Source organism: Pan troglodytes, chromosome 8 (assembly GCF_028858775.2).
Source record: "Pan troglodytes isolate AG18354 chromosome 8, NHGRI_mPanTro3-v2.0_pri, whole genome shotgun sequence".
Lineage (NCBI taxonomy): Eukaryota > Metazoa > Chordata > Mammalia > Primates > Hominidae > Pan > Pan troglodytes.
The window spans coordinates 45,900,014-45,912,144 of NC_072406.2; the positions used below are offsets into that span (position 1 = coordinate 45,900,014).

At 40.7% G+C, this 12,131-nt stretch overlaps 1 protein-coding gene across 8 annotated transcripts in view; it reads right to left on the minus strand.

Annotated features, from left to right (window-relative positions):
- Positions 1-11,821, minus strand: part of ITGB1 (integrin subunit beta 1) — a 57,766-nt gene extending 45,945 nt beyond the window's left edge. For 2 of the 8 annotated variants that reach the window (XM_063781613.1, XM_063781611.1), the window contains exons 1-2: positions 11,687-11,792; positions 7,171-7,387 (exon numbers count right to left, since the gene is read on the minus strand). The gene's annotated coding sequence lies outside the window, so the exon portion shown is untranslated. Of the gene's footprint in view, positions 1-7,170; positions 7,388-10,869; positions 10,889-11,294; positions 11,547-11,686 lie in introns of those variants that run through there. The other 6 variants (XM_016962976.4, XM_016962975.4, XM_063781614.1 and 3 more) reach the window with 5 other exon arrangements.
- Positions 11,822-12,131: the final 310 nt, after the last annotated feature.

A 12,131-nucleotide genomic window follows, 5' to 3' on the forward strand; every position in this document is an offset into this window, starting at 1 on the left:
TGCCACCTTATCTTAAGGGGAAAGAACTCTACTGGTTTCATCTGAGCAGCCATTTAAATACTGGAATCTGAAGTGATTCCTCAGTGGGGCAACAAGGATGGCTGCTGATGTACTGTGACCTGGTAGGAGAAGTGGGGCATATGAGAGGAGGAGGAAAAACCCGACCATCTTCCACAGCATATTTACTCTTACTTTACTTGGTGCTAAAGCAAATGAAACAAGGCCTTGTATAAGCTGTTATTAATTGCCTTTAAAAATCTCTCCTGTTTTTCTCCAGGTACTTAAAACACAAGTGCCAATAAGTGGTTCGTATGTATTTCTGGGGGGGGAGAATTTATTTTCCTTTTCTGCAGGTATTTCAAAAATTCATCAGTCTTTCAAGATGAACCAAGGTTTTTTAAAAGAATTATAGTAAAGACTTCTTTTTTTTTTTTAGACAGTTTCACTTGATCACCCAGGCTGGAGTGCAGTGGCATGATCTTGGCTCACTGCAACCTCCGCCTCCTGGGTTCAAGCAATTCTCCTGCCTCAGCCTCTGAGTAGCTGGGATTACAGGCATGTGCCAACGGCTGGCTAATTTTTGTATTTTAGTAGAGACGGGGTTTTGCTATGTTGGCCAGGCTGGTCTCAAACTCCTGACCTCCAGCAATCCACCCACCTCTGCCTCCCAAAGTGGTGGGATTACAGTCATGAGGCACCGTACCTGGCCTACTTCATTCTTTATAAAACTTTCTATAATGCCTCATTTGAATGTTAATATTATGTGCTTTGTAAAAATGTTGTGAACTCCCAAACTTATAGATTATCACTAGGTTATCAGGCATACATTAGTCTTTATCTGAATAAACTGAAATTTCATTAAATAAAAAAAAAAGAAAGAAAGAAAACTGCTAGACCAAGGTGTGAGAAGTATCATCTGCATGAACTCTTGAAGCCCTCGAATCATGGCAAGAACTGGGGAGGAAAGAAAGACTAAAGCCAGGTGATTCACATATAGCCGTGTGTGTGTGTGTGTGTGTGTGTGTGTGTGTACGTACATACACACAGTATGTTAAAACATATATAATAATCTTCATTTAAAAGGTTTCCTGTTTGGGGCATATGTAGCTCTTATACATCTACTAATGATGTACATGGTTGACTTGCCTTATAAATTGTCATCTTCTAGAAGTTTCTCCATGCTTTCTGTATCTAGCGCAATGTCTTTATATTGAATAAATGAAGAAACTAACGATAAAAACAACTGGAGATACTCTGAGGTATCAAAAAATAAAACACTGAGCTTCATGACAGCAGACATTTGTGGCATCTACCGTTGTACAACATTGTGTAGTGCAGAGTTACACTGGCAAATTAATCTGTCTCAGTTTCCTCATCTTTAAAATGGGGACAGCAGTATTTACCTTGTAGGGGTTTTGTGAAGTTTAAATAAGTTGATACACATAAAACATTTAAAACAATGTCTGGCCAATTGTAAGTACCTGGGTGTTACTTGTTATGATCATTACCAAATGTTACAGGAAGCGCTCAATAACGACGTAATTGAATAAAGAAGTAACTATGGTTGAATGTTTTGTTTTTTTTTTTCAATTGTAATTATAACCAGAAAACTGACTGGATCCACTTTAGGGAAGACACAAGATATGAAAGAAAGGATAAAGTCTGAAAGTCAGAAGTAACACAACTACAGAAAATAGATTAATGTGGATTGTTATAGCTGTTCATACACTGACATCCTCAATATCAAAACCTTATTATACTCTTTATAGATTCCACATCCAAGTAGAATTCTATTTAATGTGCTTTCTAAGAATCAGATTCCTGACAAATGTGTTCATAAAGTAATAAAAGCAGCAAAACCTTAAATATTTTATACTAACAAAACATTTAAGGTAGTAAATGTTAGACAAAATACAAATGCTCTGAACACTAATATCATAAAAACATAGTAGACAAAATACAAATGCTCTGAACACTAATATCACAGAAACCCTTAAAAAAAGATTGAGGGGAGGGAATAACATACCTAATACAAACAGAAATAAGGAGGAACCTTTGAGGTTTGCTATGCTTTGAACGTGTCCCCAAGGTTCACGTGTTGGAAACTTAATCCCCAAAGCAACAGTGATGAGAGGTGGGACTTTTAAGAGGTGATAAGGTCATGAGGGCTCTGCCCACATGAATGGATTAATGCTATTACCACAGGAGCGGAGAATGGGTTCCAGATAAAAGACGGAGTTTGGCCTCCTTCTCTTCTCTCACTCTCTTGCCCTTCCACCTTCTACCATGGGATGATGCAACAGAAAGACATTAGATGCCAACCCCTTGATAATGGACTTCCCAGCCCCCAGAACCTTGACATAAATTACCCAGTCTGTGGCATTCTGTTATAGCAGCACAAAGACTAAGACAAGGTTCTTATATCACAAGGAAGGAAACCCCCCTGAAAGGACTAGAATACGAATTCTGTGTTTTATTAATCAAACCCAACTAGCAATATGATTTCATTCAGGGACTGCTGCTCACTGTGGATTACTGAAAAAAAAAAAAAAAAGACTGACTTCTCAATTGAGAGGGCCAGACTAGGCACAGGCAAGAAGAAGAGTATAATACACTAAGTTTTGATGATTTAAAGTAATTTGTAACAAAAAGTTATTTCATTTAGAACTTTAAAAAATTAGAATTTTATTTCAGCACCTTCAAATGGATATGATAATAATAATGATAAAATAATAGCATCTATCTCCTCCAGGTAACTCAATGAGGTGAAGAATAATAGTGTCTTTGTTTTACAGATGAGGAAACAAAACCACAGAGAGACTAAACAACTTGCAATGGTGGAATCAAAAGTTGCACAGGTGGAATTGAAACCTGACCATCTGTATCCAGAAGCTATGACCTGACTTCATTAAACTGTAATTTTTTCAAAGCCTACTTAATCACTATTTTAAAATAAAGAACATCCTTCTAGTGTTAGAACTGACTCAGGGCACAGAAATGGAAAGGGCTTATAATGTTCTATGAGTTTATTTCTTGGGCATTTGAACTTAATAGAGGCCAAGAAAAGTTATTTTAATTGCCATATTTCATAAGTACAGACAAAGGTTTTGTGTCTTGTTCCTATAAAAGCATTTCACCTTAAGGTCATTTTTTACCATATGAAATTTTATCTAAGGGGTCATAATTCATTCCCTGAACAATAAACAATCTTAAACACCACCCACAAATAATCTCATTTTAGTGGTTAACCCAAATATGTGCAATTGTTTCCACTGTCAAAAATAGTGCATAATTGTTTTAATCTTCACTGTAAACTAATCTTTATCCATAAAAGTATGGTTTTATATCATGTTCAAACTTTTAAATACACACTCATTATTTATTAATTTTTTTAAACAATTTTACGAATAATTCATTTGGCATTTCCTTTTAAATTTACAATCTTTAGAAACTTTATATGGACTATCTTTGTAGAAATTAAACAACTACACTTTAGAAAAAAATTGTAACATATATAACATATGTAACATGTTATGTTCATTTCAGAGTTGAAAAATAAGCCACCTAAAAGCCAACTCAAATAAAAAGAATACACAAAAGATTTCACAAAATCTCAAATCTTTTCACCTTAATAGTAGAAAAGATTCTGATACCTATAGAGGTATATCATAAATGTCTCCTAAAAATTATAATAAACTTGGATTCATCCCAAGTCTGTTCTACCATCATTATTTTCTGTATCTGCTTTTAAAAGGGGAATAGGCCAATAACAGATTTTAGTATTTAAAAATCAGTATATTCCAGAAGAAGAACACAGAGCCAAATTGAAAGACATGAGGTTCCTCCCACTTATCCCACATAGAGAGTAATAAAAACGAGAAAAACATGAATGGAAGAAACTGAGAAATCTTTCTGAATTCTGTACCATCTGAGAGGGTGACATGTGGAGATGAGTTCCTCCCATGGAAAGGGAACCTTTCCCCTTACAGGAAGAACAATTAAAACTCAACACTTTTTTTCCTTCCATCTGGCAGGAAGAGGTGTGTTGGTCACTACAGAGGTGTTTATGGCCCAAATATTAATAAGCTAGCATTAATGATTAACAAAACTTAGCAGAAAGAATAGAGAAGAAAAAAAAGGAGACATGAAAGAGAAGAGGCTAAGGGATCCCAAAGATGTAACACCACATTTGAAGTCCTCTTCTCCTCTCCTTGACAAACAGAAAAGTAGTCTGAATTAGAAAACCATCTAAAATTCACCACTCCCACCCAGAAGAAAAATGGCTTTTTAAAGAGCACTAACCCCTTCTCACACAATGATAATGATAGCCTGGGCTAAGAAGCTCTAACAACAAAGGTTTGGCTGCTCCAAAGCTATAGGTTCACAAAACAATTTGAAATCTGAGAACAGCTCACAACACGGCGAGATACTTTAAGAAAATTATACAACAACAGATTGAAGATAAAATTCATCACTAGTGACTCTACCCGCCTTCTCCAGGAAAATGAAATATGGAAGATTTTTATCACCACCCAATCTACAAGTGCAAGGGAAAGATAAATAATGGATATAGTACGCATTGGCAAACAAAATGCCTAAAGATAATACGTTGGGGGTAGGGGGAGGTAAAGCCTGGAAACTTAACACCTAGGAAAGACTTCCACAGAACAAAAAGTGAAAGGAAGTCAGTGAAGAACCTTCTTTAAAAATAAGAGAAAATCTAGATCTCATTCTGCTCTTCAAGAAAGTCAGAAAATCTCAAATAGATCTTGACAGTGATCAAAGAGCAAAACCACAAAAGTCGAGGAAAAGTAAACAGAACTAAGGAAGAAAATTTAGGCTGGAATCCTCTACAGAACTCATAGACACCAAGAACAGAATCAACATAACAGGAAAATCACACAAAATTCAAATAATTCAAGCCAATGAGAAACGTTGTCTAATGGTGATCTCATAAACAGACAACTGGTACAGCACCACCACCACCACCAGCCCCTCCCTGTCCTGAAAAAAAAATAGCTTTATGTGAGAAACGGGAAAAAAATGAAGCATTTAATTCAAATGGGGGTAAAGGGGCACAAAATTAACTCAAGACTTCAGAGGATGAACTTAAAAGCAGAAAAATACACTATAAACAAAGCTATTAAGCCACAATATGAAGGGCTGATCCAAAATGAGCAAAAAACCTGCCCGAACTTAATTCTTCCCAGCTCCTCCTTCCACTCAAAAGGTAAGACATTATTACCTAGCAATTGATTGTTTTTCAAACCAGCCTAGTATGCTGTTCCTTCTTTCCACTCTCTATGTCTGCGGACTTTTTTGCCTTTCCCTGTGAGGAGGAAAGAAGTTGGGAACGGTTTTGGTTGAGAAAGTTTACTTTGGGGCAAGTTGTCAAAGATAATTGTGAGTGGAGCCAGCAAAAGAACCAGCATGATCAACGGTATCAATAAGCACCTGAGAGCAAGACTTATTCCCCGTAATTTCAATTAAGGAGAATTATCTTCTCAAACTGCGTAATTATATCCACTTTTTAAGCAGATCATTCCAAAATGCTTCCTTGATTAAAACTAATTTTGACCACATCTTTTGTCACATCTTCCTCTCCATCCTGTCTGTGGTGGAGTGCATACAGTATTTTAAATATATGATAAATGTTTTAAAACCATGATAAACATAGGAAAAAAAGTTTCTCATTTTACTCATCAGTAAGCTGTAAACAGTATCTAATTGTTGGAAAGATAAAATATGATCATTATATGAAAGCTCTTATCAGCAAATATCTTTCTAGGTGGTCAACAGCTCATAATTTACATGATTACCAAATTTGCTTCTTGTTCTCCAACTCATTAATCATGGCCTTCTAAAACAAGAACCTCAGTGACTCTTTAATAAATGTTTCTCAATCTTTTTATTCCATGCTTCTTTAATAAGCATAAATCTTACTCCCTATTTTACTTTTTTGTAACATTTTTCTAACGTAACATTATACTACCAAATGTGCTTTTTCAAACTCCAATTTCCTCCTCCAATAATCAAACATGACCCTGTACCACCCCTTTAAAAGAAGCACTGAAATCATAATATGAAGAAAATCATACATAAACCATAAAATATTGTACATGGGGAAGAATAATCTATTGCTAATTTCATAGATTATGAAAGCTTAAGTTATTTACATATTCATTCAATAAACATTTATACAGAAAAATGTGACTTCCATACTTCAAATGGTACATACCTAATTTCATATGTAAATATTTTCCTCATCACTCCACTGAAACTATACTCCCTACACAAAATAGAATGCTGATTTTTCTTCTTCCTTTCTGTCTTTATTGCCTCTTCATCTCCTCACCAACCACAATCAACTTAATTAACTACTCCTCCTCTGTGGTTCCAAAACAGCTTTGATAGTGCCCAGCAGAGCAAATGACAAATCTTCAGTGATGCTCAATAATATAGTGTTATTTCTATTCAAACTTCTATTGTAACTAATTGTATTCATGTCTGTGTCTCTCATCAGGCTAGTAGTGGAAGGCAAGAACCCAGGCCTTCATTTTATATAGCCTTCATATATCCTTCTGATATATATGATATTATACATAACTCCTAATAGGTAACAAAGTGGCCAAGTACTATCTGTGAAATTAGATTGGATTCTTCCCATGCTGTCCTTGAATGTGACACCCATCTGTCATCCAACCTTCGCTCATACCATTCCAAGCTCAGGCGTCATCTCCTACACAACGTGTTCCAAAACCACACAAGCCAATGCTGAGATTTTTCTAACACTGTTAGGGAATATTACATGGTACAGTATTTTATGGTACAGTACATTGTATAAAACACTCTTTGGTATTTATGTTTTCCTGAACTGAACACAACTTGTTCCAATTAGACAACACACTCAACATCAAAGAGCATGCCACCTTCTTGATTCATGTCCACTGAGTAAAGCATTTTTCAGGTAACTGGTACTCAATGTACTGATAGAATAAAATGTAATGTACAGCCAAGCTACATCCTGATGCAGGGCTGACAGGGACAGATGTTGCTGGTCAGCGTTGGCAGGTATCCTTAACAGAGTAAGTGGCACAGTGCCTACACTCTCTGGTGATACAAAAAAAAAAAAAAAAGTTGCTCATGGAGAGAGAACTGCACTCTACTTACATCAGGCAGCAGCTATCCTCCAACTCCTCGAACAAGAGAATGAGAGAAACATGCAGACTGCTTTATAGGGTAGATGTGGAAACCAACGCTCTGGAAGTACAGTACTCTGACAAAGGTCACACAGAAATTCAGTGGCAGACCCAGCACTGACACCCAGGTTTCCTGTCTCCCAATCGAGAAGACTTTAGTACATCAAACTGCTTCTCTGATCAGGTATCTGAAAATAAATTACCACAAAGAAATGTGACCAATGAAGTCTTTCTGTCTTTAACTCAAACATGCCAATCACTGGAAAAACCCAGAAATACCTATGTCACTCACAAAAATGCCACTCAAAGGAATTAGAAGTTCAGAGAAGAAACTGGGGAAGGTAAATGCTTTTCTGGATTCCTCTTCCTCCACCCCCCCTTGACTATTAAAAGTGTTCCCAGGTCCTCCTTCAGCCCGTTTTTCACTCCACACCCTCCTTTGGTGTTTGCATGCACAGCCTATAGCTTCAACCAGCAATAGACTAAGAATTCTCAAATTGAAATCTCTCAGAGTTTTTTCTTTTTTTAAGCTCTCAATCTGTGTATTCAACTGCAATTTAGACATCTCTACCTATGTCCCATGGTCACCTTAAAAAAAAAAAACTTGGCCTCATAAGGTCATCATTTCCCCTCTGCTCCAGTCAACCAGCACCCCCAGCTTGTGGTCACCCTCTCACCTCAGTGAACAGCACCTCCTAGCCAGAAACCAGTGTCACACTGGGTTTCTTTTATTTCTCTTATCAAGTCTTATCAGTTCTCCCTCCCAAATACAGTAGTTCTTGAACCCCACTCAAATCATCCTCCATATAGGGATCTGCAAAGCTTTCTGACCACTCACCTTTATCAGTAAAAAAATTCTGGGCATACCTGTACCCAAAATACATGCGATTTATAAATTCAGATACATGTACTTCTACAGCAATATAGTAAGATTATCAATCATAATCAAAATTTTAAATTTTAAAGTGATGAGATCAACAAACATAATAGTAGTCCTAAAATTTTCTCCCTATACTTCAGTGAGTCTTTTTATGCATCCCTGGAGATAGGAACCTGTGCTTTGAAATTATGTACAATGAGATTGGTCCTATAAGAAATACATACATATCTGTACTTGTGTGTATGTGTGTATATACATATGTATGTATACTGGAGGCAGCTTTTCTCATGCACACACACGTTTCATGAGGTGATATGCACACGCTTAAGCATATTGCTAAATATAGTTAACTCTACCTTCTAAAGTCACAAACCAAACGGCAAGTTTAAAGTTAGCTGACCTCTAAAAACTCACAGCCACTTTTAAAACAATAACAAATGTACAAAGTATAGTTTGGATCCTTTTGTACACAGCTCCTGAAAGAGAGAAACTTCTTTTTTCACCTACCGACAGACATATTGGAAGGCTGCTAATATTCTGACTTTTACGGACTGTACCCCCTTTAAGCTGGGTACATACCATAATATCTTTCCAGTTTTCCACAGCTATAGATACCTCTAGCATAACACTTCAGGATTCAGAAGACGAATGTACCTTTCTGTATCTTAACGTCTCTACTCCATACCTCCCACCTCTGAAAAAATAACCAGCCAAACTCTCAGAACCTAAAACCAAGTCAGAGTAAACACTGCTAATACAATACAGGTACTTACATATTTACCCGGCATAATCTCCAGGATTCCACCCACAACCTAACAGATCCTAACTCTCTTGCAAAGTGAGAAAATCTGCTAGTATCTAACAGAAGTCTAAATGAACCCTTTCAGATACATGCAGCTTGTTACATATTCAGAAAGTTAAGTTCTCTGAAACTTTTACCAGTTACAAGATGTTTCAGCTTATCACACTAGCAGCATAGTTAAGGGCAAACCAGAGCAGCTACAGAATATTAATGAATATGTTTCAGACAGAACACTATACTACTCCCCGCTGTAAGCCATAACTTACTTATCAAGAAGCCAAACAATAAAAGCATTACAATCAGTGGCAAGCACGCTTAGGAAAACTGGCACCATGTTAAGTTGTTTGACCACTTTTCATTATTATAATATGACCAGATGTCCCCAGTGTCACTCCCAGAGTTAGGAAGAACACCAATGTAGAGCTACATTTTCATTCGTGATGGTAATTCGGGGCTGATTTAAATTAAATTATACTGACCAGAAAGCTGCCTAATTGTTAAAATTACTAAATCCAGTGACTTTCAGAATTGCTGATTCCATGCTTCTCATGTGCAGAATGTTGAGGGTATTAAAAAATAACTTTAAATATACAACTTTACATTGTTAAGAAAATCACAAACACTTAAAATTGGAGGTCTAGGTCTGAAGTCAACACAGACGAGTTAAACAATCTATTTGCTTCCTGTTTACAGAATTAAAGTATTAACCACATTCTTTGTCCTTTTAACTAGCATTCTAATAACATCTTCCACCTTCATACTCAATTTTGGGATAAGTAAAACGACTTTCTCCCCAAATGCCTGTAATCAAAATACCAATGTTTTTTATTTAACACTTCACCATCTTCAGTCACTTATATAATATTGATCAATGAGTCAACATTATTTAAAAATATGAGAATTATAGTGAGACTCTAAGTCCTGACCCCTCTGGGCCTTGATGTCCACAAATGAACAGGTAACTGCCAACTGAAGTTCCTTAATCATTTCTAAAATTGGTCTACTGTATAACCTATCGTAAAGGACGTATGTGGTTTAAGAAAGATGTCTAATCTAAATTCCTCTAGCATGTTATTTTTGTAGCATCAAAACTACAATTAAAAAAAAAAAAAAAACCTAAGGGCCAGGTTCAGGGGCTCACGCCTGTAATCCCAGCACTTTGGGAGCTCGGTGAGAGAGGACAGCTTGAGCCCAGGAGTTTGAGGCCAGCCTGGGCAGCATAGTGAAATCCTGTCTCTACAAAAAATAAAAAAATTAGCCGGGCACGGTGGCAGGCGCCTGTAGTCCCAGCTACTCAAGAGGCTGAGGTGGAAAAGTAACTTAAGCCTCGGAGGTTGAGGCTGCAGTGAGCTGTGATGGCTCTTCTGCACTCCAGCCTGGGCAACAGAGACCCTGTCTCAAAACAAAACAAAATAACCTAGTAATTCTACCCACCTAAGTTAACCATGTGGCATGTTGGCCCAAAGAAACCTTACCAATGATGTTACCAATTACCTTCCGAGATATTTTTAACATCTTTTTACTATAAAAGAAGGGCTGAAAAGGAGTCAACACCCATTGAGCATCTACTCTCAAGCTAAGTTTTTTACATTTTGCATTTGATTTTCACAACTATAGTTAGGAAGGTTACTTGCGGTTTAAACGCGGACTCTGGAACTAGACCCCATGCCTTCTCCAGGAGCTCCTGATGACCACAGGCAACTTACTTTTGCTCCCTGTGCCTCAGTTTCTTCACTCGGAAAATGGGAATCGAAACAGTACCAATCTCATTAGAGCGGTTCCAGAATTAAATAATACATGTAAAATGCCTAGAGCTAAACTTGGCCCTCACTGTCATTATTATAAAAATGAATTATTAATGTAGATATTATTGTTCCTATTTCACAGATGAGGAAACGGAAGCTTAGAGAGTGCAACTTACTAATGATCATACCAATGAGTGCAAAGTTTTGGACTCAAAAGCACGAATTTGATTAAATAAAAGTTACTTAGAGAGTAGGAGTCTCATAAATCCAATTTATGAGGCCTAAGAAATGACACGCGGTAAAATAATACTAGACACAGGCCGGGCTCTCAGGCTCGCGGACCGGCTCTGAGCACAAGCTGGCCATGGCCATGCGTCCTGGTCCCGGGGTGCCCGGCAGGGACCGGCGACTCTTGACGTTTATAAACACGGGGAAGTGGACTGCACTGCCGCCACCGCACCCCCGGTCCCCAGCGGCTCCGCTAAGCCAACTTCTACCCGGCTCCCGCCGCCCCCGCCCGCGGCGCTGGCCCCAGGGCGCCGACGGCTGGCTCGACGCTGCTCCAAGGACAGCAGCTCGCGAGGGAGCGAGAGACAAAGGCACCGGACCCGTCCAGGGGAGCGCCGAGTCCCAAACGCCGAGCCCCGGGTGGCCTCGCTGGCTCCCACCTGCGCTTGCCCAGCCCGGCGGGAGACCGCAGGTGTCAGGGGCCGTTCGGGCCCGGTCCCCCGCAGCTCCGGCAGCCCCGACGTGACAGCGCCCAGGCCGGCGACCTTCGCGTTCGGAACGCGGCTGGGCTGGCTCTGCGCCCGGGGGCTGCCAGCGCCGGGGACCCGAGGCGGGTGGCGGCGTGCGGACTTCCTCCTGGACTAGCCTGGAATCCCGCCCCTGCCCCCAACCGCTGGCGGCCGCCCCCGCCCCCGCCCCCGCCCCCGCCCCCACCCCCACGCCCGGCACAAAGGTCCCGGCGCGGCCCGGCCGGCGGCTTTAAGTGCTGCCGCGCACGGGAGACCGGAGGCCGCGGCCCGCGCTCCCACACCCGGGGCCCGCCGGCCCCTACCTTTTCCGCGCGGCGTCCGGGCCCCGGCGCGGTGGGCTCGGGCCTGCTGTTCCGCGACTCCCGCTGGGCCTCTCCTGCGGGCTGGCGGGGCCTCCCGGGTCTCGGGCGCGGCGGGTGGCGGCGGCTCCTCCTCCTCAGGGGCGGGAGGAGGGGACTCGGCGGCCCAGAGCCGCCCCCCGGCAGGAAACCAGCCGCGGCCCCGCCTCCTCTGCGCGTCTGATCCCGCTCCCGAGGCCGCCGCCGCCCTCTCCCTCCGGAAACGCATTCCTCTCCCGCCGCGTCAGCCCGGCCCGGGGCTAGGAGGAGGCGGAGGATGGGGCAGGAAGCGCGACCGGGACAAAGGAACCGGCTGCGCGGGAGCGCGCCTGAGGGAGGCCGCGGAGGGCAGGGCCGGGACTGCGTTGAGACAGTCGCCGTGCCTCAGTTTCCTCCTCTGCGAAGGGCG